This window comes from Nicotiana tabacum, chromosome 10, assembly GCF_000715075.1.
Source record: "Nicotiana tabacum cultivar K326 chromosome 10, ASM71507v2, whole genome shotgun sequence".
NCBI classification, from domain to species: domain Eukaryota; kingdom Viridiplantae; phylum Streptophyta; class Magnoliopsida; order Solanales; family Solanaceae; genus Nicotiana; species Nicotiana tabacum.
The window spans coordinates 26,534,401-26,547,120 of record NC_134089.1 but is presented as its reverse complement, the minus strand read 5'-3'; positions in this window follow the sequence as shown (position 1 = coordinate 26,547,120).

Genomic DNA, 12,720 nt, shown 5'->3' with positions numbered 1-12,720 from the left:
AATGAACTTTTCTCATAGCGTAATTAGCCTCGGAGGCTCCTAATCATTGGGCCAACGGGCCTTGGAATGACCTTCTATATAACTATCCTCCCTAGAAACTGTAGCGAGCTACTTTGGTGCAGGGTGCCCGGGATGCCTTTGGGTCTTCGGGTTGCTTGTCGTGCTCAAGGAAGTCGATGATCTCATTCCTCCAGTCCATGACCAGGTTGGTAGTATTTACTTCATAATAAACATCGACATCCAGTACCCAGTGCCTGAGTTGTATGACCGTACCGGAATCTGATCCCTTCTTTTTTGTGGACGAGCCTAAATTGGCCAATGCATCTACTTCTGCATTTTCTTCTCTCTGGATGTGGGTGATGGACCATTCCCTGAACCGTGCGAGTAGAGTTTGAACTTTCACCACATATTGGTGCATGCGTTCCTCCTTGGTGTTGAAGATTCCATATACTTGATTTACCACCAGTTGGGAATCACATTTGATTTCAATGATCTCGGAGTCTAGTCCTCGGACCAGATCAAGTCCTGCAATCAAAGCCTCATACTCGACTTCATATTTAGTCAAGGGAACAATTTTAATGGCCTGTCTCGGGACTTCTCCCGAGGGCGTGATTAAGACTACCCCGAACCCGGACCCTCTCAATACTTTGTTATTCTGTTCATACTTTCCAGTAAAATACTTATTTAATTCGAGGGCGACCTAGCTCGAGGATCTAAGCTTGACATCTCATTTGGTTTGCTGTATTTTTATTTGATTTCAATATCTATTTATGTTTTCTCTCAGTTTGTTCCAAGTGAAATCACGTGTCCTTAAAACCACAGTATAAATTCAATTGTTATCCATTTTAGGGTAAACAGTTTGGCTCCCACCGTAGGGCTAAGGATAGTAGTGATTGCCTGGTACAAATTTTCGTAACACACACTATTTTACACTTGTTCTTTGAAGTATCTTTGATTACATGATTTAAAAATGTCGAACTCTCAGTCAGCACCTCAACATATTGATAATGATTTCATCCACCACAACAAAAATGAGAAAATTGCACCAGGAAATGTTGCACCCCCTGCCGGCCTCGATGGAATTCCGACTGTAGATCCAATCGACGTCAGCTCGCACATATCCATCAATGGAAATTTGGCCGTTCATCCCAAAAGCAGCATTTGCGAAGGTACCCGATCAACTAATCAGAACGCACACAACGGCGAAGATGGCGGGATTAGCCTACGAGTGATCTTCGAAATACTACAGGCCCAATAGGCAGTAATAGCCCAGCTCCAAAACCAGAACCACACTCCGAGCAGGGTTGAGCTTGAACCATCCCAGGAAGTCATACATAGAGTCGAATTGACCTCGAGGAAACCGAATGAGAAGGAATGGGAGACCTATCCTGCAATCATAAAGATGTTTGAATAATTGACAAAGTGAATCGAGACAGGGGGAAAACAAGATCGAGGATAACGAAAAAAAGGTGGAAACTTATAACTCCTGGGTCAACCAAGTCCCGGGGGCACCATCCATATTGAAAGGACTAGGTTCCAAAAAGTTTGTACAAAAGCCTTTCCCCCCGATTGCAGCTCCGAAGCCAATCCCCTAGAAGTTCCGTATGCTTGAGATTCCTAAGTATAATGGGAGAACTAATCCAAACGAACACATCACCTCATACACATGTGTGTAAGAACGTGATTTTTGCCCTATATGAGAAATACTCCCAAAAAATGCAAAATAAAATGATTTTCCTTGGTGTGCAATTTTGAGTATTTTTGTGACATTTTTGGATTATTATTTGTATTTGTCTGTGTTTGTTTATTTGCTAAATTAATAAAAAATACAAAAATATGTCGCATTTGCATGTAAGATTTAATTCTATAATTGTTAGTAATTAAATTAGTTTTATCAAAATTAAAAAATTTACAAAAAATATGCATCTTTTGCATTTTTAGCATTTAATGTCCAAATGAACAATTTTATGCTTAATTATTACTTAATTGTGCGTTAATTGTTATTGGTAGTTAATTTGCGCTTTTATAACTTAATTTAGTTCTTAATAATAATTTAAGTATTCTTATAATTTAGTTTTAGAAAATAAAAGAAGAAAAGATAACAAAAATATAAATAAAAATCGGATTGGGCCACTTCTTCAATTTTCAACCCCATGCCCAAACAATTGTCCACGACCCAGTCCACTACAGACCGGGTCGACCCGGTCCGCCCCATTAACCCATTGACCCAAGACCCACTCTTCATTTTGTCAAAAGACAAACCAAAAAACCCTAAAAAAACCTAAAAACTATCCGCCCCCACCCTTTTTGGCTTTCTTCTTCCCAAACTCAAAACTCCTCCAAAGCTCCAACCAAGCATCCATGGCTGCCCTCACCAAGCCTCATCACCCTCCACCTCCAAGCTCCTCATCGACGCACACACACACAGCTGCGTCAACACATTCACACGAGCACACCTTCCCATCGTCGTCGCCCCCCCCCCCCCCCCCCCCCGTCGACAACAACCCACTTCCAGCTCCCTCCATCTCATCACCTTCTTCCTTCCTCTTGAAAAACTGAAAAAAAAACCTTTAACCCCGTTCATGGCTGCCTCCCATGGCTTTGTCTGCGTCTTCGTCGTCACCCCCCCTCGTCCGAACTCGAGCAGCTGTTGCTGCGTCCTTCTCCTTCGACGTCCTTAAGCCGACCAAACCCATCGAGCTGCTGCTACTGCCCTCATCTTCTTCGCCGGCAAGTCGACGCCATTGTGTCACGCTGCTGCCCGCGTCCAGCTGCGACGTGCGTCCATGGCTACTCCAAGCAGTGCTGCTGCTTCTGTTTCCTTCCAGGATACAGCTTCTGCTCTTCACGTCCATGGCATCCATGGTTGTTCATGGTTGTCCATGGCTGTCCATGGCTGTCCGTCGTTGCTTCTGCTCTCTCACATCCATGGCGTCCAAACAGTTGCTGCCTCACTTCGTCTTCTTCACTTCTGCCTCGCGCACATGGATGGGTTTTTGGACGAGGTCGTCGATCATTGTTCGAGTTCGTCGTTAGTTGTTCGTTGTTCGTCATTTCAATCCGGTTGGTAGATTTTGAATTTATTTCGTCCGTATTTTGTTTTGATATTTTCGAATCTAAAATCGGCAAATGTTTGTTTTGTTCATGTCTATGTTTCGATATTTGATTTTTTGTTTAGTTCATGTTCATGTGTTGTTTGTTAAATTAATTTTTCAGATTTCAAATGAAGGATTAATTAGTTATTTTTCATGTTTATTTCATGATTGTATTGTTGTTTAAGTGAATATTTGTTGGTTTAATGTTTGTTAGATTCAAATTGAAATTTAATTAATTATTTCTTCAATTTGTTTCATGTGTTATGTATTTTTCCAGAAAATATTAATGTTGCTTGAATCGTTAGAATCCGTCATGTTTGTTGCTAAAAATAGATTTAATCCATGTTCATCTTTGTTTGAAGTTCATGTGTAAATTCAGTGATTTAATGTGAGTTTATGTTTGTTTGCGATTCGCTTGATTTAATTTGAATCATGCATATTGTTGTTTGTATTGTTGTGTTCTTGCTCATACATTCATGGTCTAAATTAACCAGGATTGGTTCCCGATATGGTTAATTCATTCCATTAATTTTGAGTTGTGTTGTTCATCGTGTTCATATAATTGTTGTTGAAGATTGTTGAGAAATTGGTCATCTTGACTATATTTTGGTTGAGTTATGATTAATTGATTGTTTAGAGCAGAGAGGTAATTTGGTAAATTGCATTGCATTCGGGGGTAGATTTGTAATTGCAATAAGGTCGGAGGGGTAGTTTGGTAATTGAACATTATTTTGATTCTTTATGTTAAGCATGGGGGACAAATATAATGGGGTGAGGTTTTTGAGGTTTTTGTTTAATATAATGGGGGACAAGACAAAACATAATGGGGAGGAATCTTGTACTTTTTTAATATTGGCATGGGGGACAAATTGTAATGGGTTGGGAATGTGTTAGTTATTTAATGTAGGCATGGGGGACAAAATTTAAAATAAAGAAGACATTTAATAGTGGGCCAAAGCATGCCATTGGGGGAATAAATTTGGGATTGGGAATGGAAGACTTGTCTTGCTATATATAGAGTCATTCTTGACATTAAAAAGGGACTAGAACTTGAACATTGAGAGAAAAAGGGTGGAGATTATTGAGAGATTTTTTTTACACTTGAGAGTTGACATACTTTTATACTTAAGAGAGTTTGTGATAGTAAAAGAGAAAGACAATTTGAACTTTCACTCGAACAATTCTGTTTGCTTTTCTTCGAGTGTTATTCAAAAGTCAGAAACTACTGCATCTCGTATCTTTTCTCTCTTCTGCTTTGACTGCGATTGTACTATTGCACTGCTGAGTTTTCAATCTGTTACTGGGTCATTCTACTGGTTGTTACTGGTTTTGCGGTGTTGCTGAACCTGCTGTTGCCGCGTTATTACTGTTGCTGACTCCTACTTCTTTTGTTCCTGTACTGCTGTTTCCAGGTACACATTTGTACACTCTTGGCTTGAAGCGAAAAATAAAATATTAATCAGGCTCCTGTTCCTGTTGAATTCTTTTGTTTGGATCTGTGTTTGAATATTAAATTTCCTTTCTTTGTATAAAATGTAGTCGATTAATTAATGAGTAATGAAGTTGCATATGTATGATTTCTTCATCTAATAATGCTAGTTTAAATTATTTGAAGAATAGTTAATCTGCTTTGATATTATTGTGTATCCCTCTCATGTTCTAGCATTAGTAAATAATAGAATATAAAAATGAAAGCCGTTTTTCTTCGTACAAACTCGATCGTAATTTTCAAATCGCATTAGCCGTAAACTAATAACTAATAAGTTACGTTTTCAGCATGTAAATAATTAAGAGATTTTCTTTTATTTTAGAGACGAACTTAATAGAAAATATAGTCACTATAGGTTTATCTTTTAAAATGAAAATGAGACGAGCCTCGTCAAATAAATCACAAACCGTCGGGGCCCTCAATAAAATACATAACCATTGATTAAACCTTGGATTTTGCCGTTTAATGAACCTTCACGGCCTCTTCCTAAAATAACAATACGTTAGACTCTTTAGGACGCGCCTTAATAAATCTTACCTTCTTAAACTCGGGTGCACATTTATGTGACCCAAATCCAATTCTCAACGGAGTCGAAATGTGTTTCTAATCACGGGTACATTGATTGTGACGTGGTTCGAGATGCGTGTCCATGACGTTGCAAATTCCCTTTTAAAAAAAATAAGAATGAGATGAGCCTCGCCAAATAAAAATACAAAATTGCAGGGCCCTCAGTAAATATTTGCTTTCAAATTGCTTAGATTTCAGGATGGACCGTTTAGCAAAATTCCACGGTCCTACCCAAAATAAATACGCTAGTCGCTTTAGGCGCGCCTTTAATAAGTTAATTTCCTTAAACTCGGGTGCACATTGATGTGACCCAAATCCAAATCTCAATGGAGTCAAAGTGTGTCGACGACCACGGGTACATTGATTGTAACGTGGTTCGAGATACATTTTCACAACGTTGCAATTCTTGACAAAAATAACAGTAAATGTTAAAAGCGGTTAAAAGTTAAAATTCGCACATAGGTTCATATTCGTATAAAATCAGATAATCAAGCCAAATATAACAGTTGAGCGACCGTGCTAGAACCACGGAACTCGGGAATGCCTAACACCTTCTCCCGGGTTAACAGAATTCCTTATCCGGATTTCTGGTACGCAGACTATAATATAGAGTCATTCTTTTCCTCGATTCGGGATTAAAATTGGTGACTTGGGACACCCTAAAACCTCCCAAGTGGCGACTCTGAAATAAATAAACAAATCCCGTTTCGATTGTCCTTTAATTGGGAAAAACTCCCTTGCACCCTCTCGGGTGCGTAAAAAGGAGGTGTGACAGCTCTGGCGACTCTGCTGGGGATTTTGGACCCAGAACCACTGGTTCAGGGTTAAGAATTCGAGATTAGAATAATTGTTATTCTTTGTCTTTATTTATTATCTGATTTTATTACATGTTTTGAGCCTAATGTGCTAAATTATGCTTTTACCGCTTTGATATTATTTGAACTGTACATATAAACTGTGCCGAAACCATTCACTCCTTACCTCCGGGGAGAAGCTCGCTGGTCGAGACTCCCTATTCTGTTAGTGTCAATACCTGAAAATAAGAAAGAGGTCGGACAAGTTACAAAGCCGGACGATCCCGCGGGTCCCCGGTACGTAGCCCCCTCCTCGACTCGAGTTGTCCGCTCGGGTACACAGTCTAGAACAAATACCCAGGTTGTGAACCTAGAATAACTCAACTTCATGCCGGATCCCTAGTAGGAACGTTTGTTTGCATCACGTGCATTTGACTTTGGAGGCTCAACACAGGGGTTGGGTCTGTCTAGGACAGGTGTACCAAAAATGGAAATGACCATCCTGATGCATCTTACTTGCTACTACTTGCGCATTTATTTGATTTAGACTTGTGTGTTGACTGTCTTGTAAATATCAGGAATAATATTTTGAAATGCGAAAAAAAAGGAAATAGCGGTTAGAGAATTGATTGCTTATTTTTGAATAAAACCAAATGCCCGAATACTGTCAAAACTCTGCCGCAATTTAAGAAAATGAGAAAAAAAATGTTTAGTTTGTTTTATTAAAAAGAAAAATATATATAAAAAAATATCATCATTGTTTTGTTTTGTTTTTCAAAAAAAAAATAGAAAAGAAATTGTTTTTTATTTGTTTATGAAAATGCAAAAATAAAAAATAATAAAAGAGTCTTTCTTTAAGTGTCACAAATATATATGTATATATATAAATCCAAAAGTTTTTTTTAATTTCTAAAAAATATATATATGTCTTTATTTGTTGCAAAAATATTTGTCTTGCCAAAAAGTCTAGAAAAGTTTTAGACCCCCAATTTTCAAAACAAAAAAAAATTCAAAAATATTTTCCCATTATGGACTTCTTTAGAAAGTCTTTCTAATTTTTTTTAAAATAATAATAATAAAAAGAAATCCGAAAATATTTTGATTCTTCTTTCAAAATTGAAAAGAAAATTCAAAATTCAAAAAAAAAAATATTTTTAGAAGCATTTCTTTTATTAAAAAGTAAAATTCCAAAAATATTTTCTTTTTCTTTAGAATAAGAAAAAAAAACGAAAATTCAAAAAAATATATCTTCCTTTCACTTTTGAAATTCTCAAAGTTTAAATCAAAAGAAAAGGAATTTTTACAAGTCTTTCTTTCAATAAGAAATCAATCAAAAAAAAATACTTCCTTTCTTCTTTTAAAGTAGTTCTTTCGCACAAAAAAAAAAAAAAGTTAGTTCATCTACTTATTCTTGACTGCCCGAACTACGCGGGTTTGATTCTCACCAGATGTGAGATACGTAGGCAACCCTCATCGGGTCCAACCCCACATTTTGCTAAAATAGCCAAAAACAAATTAAAAAAAATGTCAAAATTTAAATTTTGTCATGAAGAAGTCGGGTGACGCTGTTTTGTCAAAACATAGCCGAATGTTCCCGAAAGGGACGCCGGAAGGCTGACTTTGCATAAATAGCCATCTTTTGGGTCATGTTTAGGATTTGGTCCAGTTGACCCACACAGCCTTAAAAATCTTCGTCCCCGAGGCGTTGAAAGGCCGTGTTTGCAATATTGAGTTTCTATTTTTGAAAAATGATAAAAAGAGTCATAAATAAGTCAGGGTGATGCTGATTTTGTCAAAAATAGTCGAATGTCCCCGAAAGGGATGTCGGAAGGCTGACTTTGCATAAACAGCCAGCATTTTGGGTCATGTTTAGGATTTTGGAACAGTTGACCCACACAGCCTTAAAAAATCTTCGTCCCCGAGGCGCTGAAGGGCCGTGTTTGCAACACCAGATTTCTATTGCAATTTGAAAAGAAAAAAAAACAAAGAGTCAGCGGTCAGGTGAATACCGTTTGGATTTTTGGTCAAAATAAGCCGAGCCAGCTTCGGCCACGTCTTAAACCGTTTTTGCCGAAATAGCCTTAGAGTATCTTTCAGTTGTCGAAAGGTTATTTTCGTAAAAGAACGGACAAGTTTGTAAAGTGTCATAAAATAATCCTCCCCGGCCACATTTGCAAAAATAACCATTTGGTTGCATTTGTCGAACAGAGAAAGGGAGATAGCCTTTTGTTTTTGAGTTTATAAATCTCTTGTTTAGAATATATGGTTTGTTTGATTTTCGAGTTCGCAGGTCATCTTTAAACATTTGAAACCCAGTTTGTTTTATTGTGAAAATTGATAAAAAAAATGTGTCTCATTGTTGTTACCTTTCATTTGGTCCGAACTACGCAAGGTCTGATTCATGCGGGGACATGATACGTAGGCAATCTCCATAAGATTCGACCACTACTAAAAAAAATAAAAATAAAAATAATAATAATAATAAAAAGAATAAATAAATAAAGGAAAGTGTGGGAAATTTTCGGAGGGGCACAATTGTATCTCTGATATATGATTGTCTGTCAAATGCCCTAACACTAACGTTGATGGCTTCCCTTTGCTGTGTTCATATATAGAAAAGTGGTTGGTTGTGGTAGCTCTTCCCTGCAAAGCAAAATCAAAGGACAATGGCTCAGAACTGCAGAACCGAGTGGGTCGGTATCGATGACCGACAACAATTGGTCGAACGGAATAACGGGTTGGTAGAGGAAGTGAAAATGCTGAGACAACATGTGGCAGATATGTATCAGGCATGGATAACTGGAAAAGCACCACCCCCTCCACCGCCAAGCCTCTTGAACTCTGTCATTTCCCAAGCACCCAACACCATAACGGAAGATCCCCCATACTCTCCATCCCAACCCACTTATGGCAGCTTTCCCAGCTACCCGAGTAGCTCCATCACTCCTCAATGCTTCTCCGCTCCCCAACACCACTTCTTTCCCCGCCATAATTCACTTTCCAGGCACCCGGCTCCACAAAATGCCTACCCACCTACACAAGCCTACCAAAAGCCACCTGGGTCAGGTTTCCGGCCCTGTCAACATGCAAGAATGAAGAGGCTGCTGAAACGAGGAAAGGCTCTCACCCCCATCGGGGTATCTTATGCCAGTCTGTTTGAAAGGCTAAGGCATGCTGGCTCGATTGAGCCACTCCCCGCATGTACTCTAAATCCACTTGCAAGGAGCTTTGATCCGGCAGCGCGATGCGCCTACCACTCCAATGTCATAGGGCACAACATTGAGAGCTGTCATAGTTGGAGAAGGGAAGTAGAGAAAATGATCCGAGAAGGGCGGGTTGTGATTAATAACAGTGACATGGAGCACTCGAACCCCCTCGAGAACTTGTCGACGGAGGTTGATGAGATTGAAGCTGGTAATGGTCTCGGCAGTATTGATGCAAAGCTCAGTGGCTAAAATGCCAATTTTGATAAAGTGGGAGGACGTTTCGTTCCTTGGTCAGCAAGAGAGAAGCTTGTGGTGGCTCATTTTGTTGTCATTTCTGTTGTTCGGATTATTAGGGTTATAAGTCGGATGTTGTCTTGTCCAGTTTGTTTTAGGATTTTGTTCTGGATTGTTTTGTTTGTTTTGTTATTTAAACCATTTCACCGGTAGTCTAATACAAAATCCAGTCTTTTATTATTTCCAATCATCTTTTGTTTAGTCCTTTTATCATTTTTGTTCAATGCCGATTCTAGGGACATGACATGCGCACCCAGTTTGGGCCTAGTCTTAAAAGTTAATCATAAAACCCTAGGAAGGTGATCAAAGCATTTAAAGGAAATAAGAACGGTTTGAGATTATTTGGAGCCCGAGTCATGTGGAACTGGGGCAAGTTAAACACAAAGAAAACCATTAAAGAAAGATTCGCCTAAATTGGCATGAGGGTCGTTCATAATAATGAGAATGAGAGTGTCGCCCAACGGTGCTTTAGAAGTGACAAATGAACAAACATATGTTGAATATAATTGTCAAGTCCAGTACCATCGGAAGAGACTATAAATCTATTGTTTAATTGTGTTGTTTGCACTTGGCATGTTTTGAAGACTGGAATGACGAAGACATTTTGTTCTGCTACCCAAACACTTTATCCTTCGTTAACCCCTTTTGAGCCTTATTTATTTTCCTTTCATACCCCTCGTACGGAATTAGTAGCAACGAATAGAATACGCAAGCGCGGCAGGTAAACAAAAGAAAAAAAAAGAGAAAGAAAAGAAAACAACAAAACGAAAAAAAGAAAGAAAATGGTAACAAAAAAAAAGTCAAATGAAAAAGAGGAATTGGGAACTACGTTTGACCTGATTCCTCAAAGAGGATACGTAGGCGCTTCACGGCTCGGTCATAGTTTTGAAAAATAAAAATAAAAAATTCAATTAAGATATCCCCAAGCAAGAAACTGGGGCAGAGGTTGCGTTCGTTGTAAATAAATCTGGTTCCGAAAGTTGTAACCCAGAATCGATGCACTTTTGAGCCTTTCATACCCTTTCTTTCATGCCCTATCCAAAACCCACATTACGGTCCAAAGAAAGACCTTCTGATCAGTCTTCAAAAGATGCCAAGTCAGACAAATGAAGAGTCTTACCGGCGAACATAACATTCTGTTCCACAGCAGAAAGGACTCTAATCTCCAACAGAAAGAGTCATACCAGAAACACTCCAAAATCCCCAGCTGGAGAGAGATATAAAACGAGAGAGTCTTATTGGTGAAAACCTTCACAGGCACCATAAGGCGATGAAAGCTGAGAGAGGAACAAAAAATGAGAGAGACTTGATAGCGAAAACCCTTCGGGCACTACAAGTCGAATAAGATTAAGAATCCGATGGGGAATCGCCAATTGAAGATCTTGAAAGATGATTGACGGTAAAGGATAGGCCACATGCGCATGTCATGGCCATTAGAGTCGGTATCTGCATTTGATAGGTTTTATTTATAGTTTCTTTTGTTAAAGAGTCGTCTTTCCCTTGGTCTTTTTATTCTGTTCCTTTTTTATCTTTTTCCTTTCATAGAAAAATCCCCAATAGAGTCTGTCTGGTCAGAACAAGTGTGAATTGACTTCAAAATATGCCATCAGCTTTCCAATTATGCCAGATGAGATCTGACTAGTGCACCCAAATGGTATAGTCGTCAAGGAACAAGCGCGAGGCCAGTGTCAAAAAGATATCCCCAAAAGGGAGTTGACAAAAAGATTGACAAGTGTCAAGAGGGATACCATCGCCCTTACCAAAAGTTATAAACCTCAAGGCCAAGGCCCATGAACAAAGCAAGGAAAGCAGCGTGCATGATTTGGGGAAATTCATGCTAGACTAAAAGGTCGGGGAAATGCCAGTTTCTGAGCTATGCCACGAAAGAAGAGGGATATCCCCAGCAGGAAGGGATTATCTCCAGCACATAATATCATCCCCAACAAGTTGTGGAGCACAGAGCAAGGAAGAGAGAAAGGGAAAGCCATCCCAGTAGGAGTATCACAACCAACCACCGCATTTTAAACTAACAAAATTTTGTTTGATTTGAAGCAGGTAACGAAAATGGCATTGATGCCAGAACTGCATGCCACAAGGGATATTATCAAACTGGGGCAGAAAATTTTCCTTCCATTTAGAAAAATTTTCTGGAAGTCAGGTACCCCCAGCTGATAACATTTTATCCCCCAGCAGGTAAGTAAATAATCCCCAGCAAGTGTTGAGGTAAGACATTTTCAAGCCTTAAGGATATTTTGGGTTCATCCGCCCTCGAATAGGATATTTTGGGTTCGTCCGCCCTCGAACAGGATATTTTGGGTTCGTCCGCCCTCGAACAGGATATTTTGGGTTCGTCCGCCCTCGAACAGGATATTTTGGGTTCGTCCGCCCTCGAACAGGATATTTTGGGTTCGTCCGCCCTCGAACAGGATATTTTGGGTTCGTCCGCCCTCGAACAGGATATTTTGGGTTCATCCGCCCTCGAACAGGATATTTTGGGTTCATCCGCCCTCGAACAGGATATTTTGGGTTCATCCGCCCTCGAACAGGATATTTTGGGTTCATCCGCCCTCGAACAGGATATTTTGGGTTCATCCGCCCTCGAACAGGATATTTTGGGTTCATCCGCCCTCGAACAGGATATTTTGGGTTCATCCTCCCTTGAATAGGATATTTTGGGTTCATCTGCCCTCGAATAGGATATTTTGGGTTCAGCCGCCCTCGAATAGGATATTTTGAGTTCATCCGCCCTCGAATAGGATATTTTGGGTTCATCCGCCCTCGAATAGGATATTTTGGGTTCATCCGCCCTCGAATAGGATTCTATTTTTAAAGTTGTTGGACATGCCAGGCGCCCACCTGTATAACGAGAGGAATACTTTCAGTCTTTAAATTTCTTACCAGGCGCCCACCTGTATAACGAGAGGAATACATTTCAGTCTTTAAATTTCTTAACAGGCGGCCACCTGAGTAACGAGAGGAATACTTTTGTCTGTGCATTTTATATTTTAGGCGCCCACCTGTATAACAAGGGAATATATTTTGTGTCTTTACCATTAGGCGCCCACCTGTATAACAAGGGAATACATTCCACGTCTTTACCCATAGGAGATGCATTTCCTCCTAAGTTTGTTTTAGTTTCATCCATAGGAGATGCATTTCCTCCTAAGTTTGTTTTAGTTGCACTCATAGGAGATGCATTTCCTCCTAAGTTTGTTTTAGTTTCACCCATAGGAGATGCATTTCCTCCTAAGTTGGTTTTAGTTTCACCCATAGGA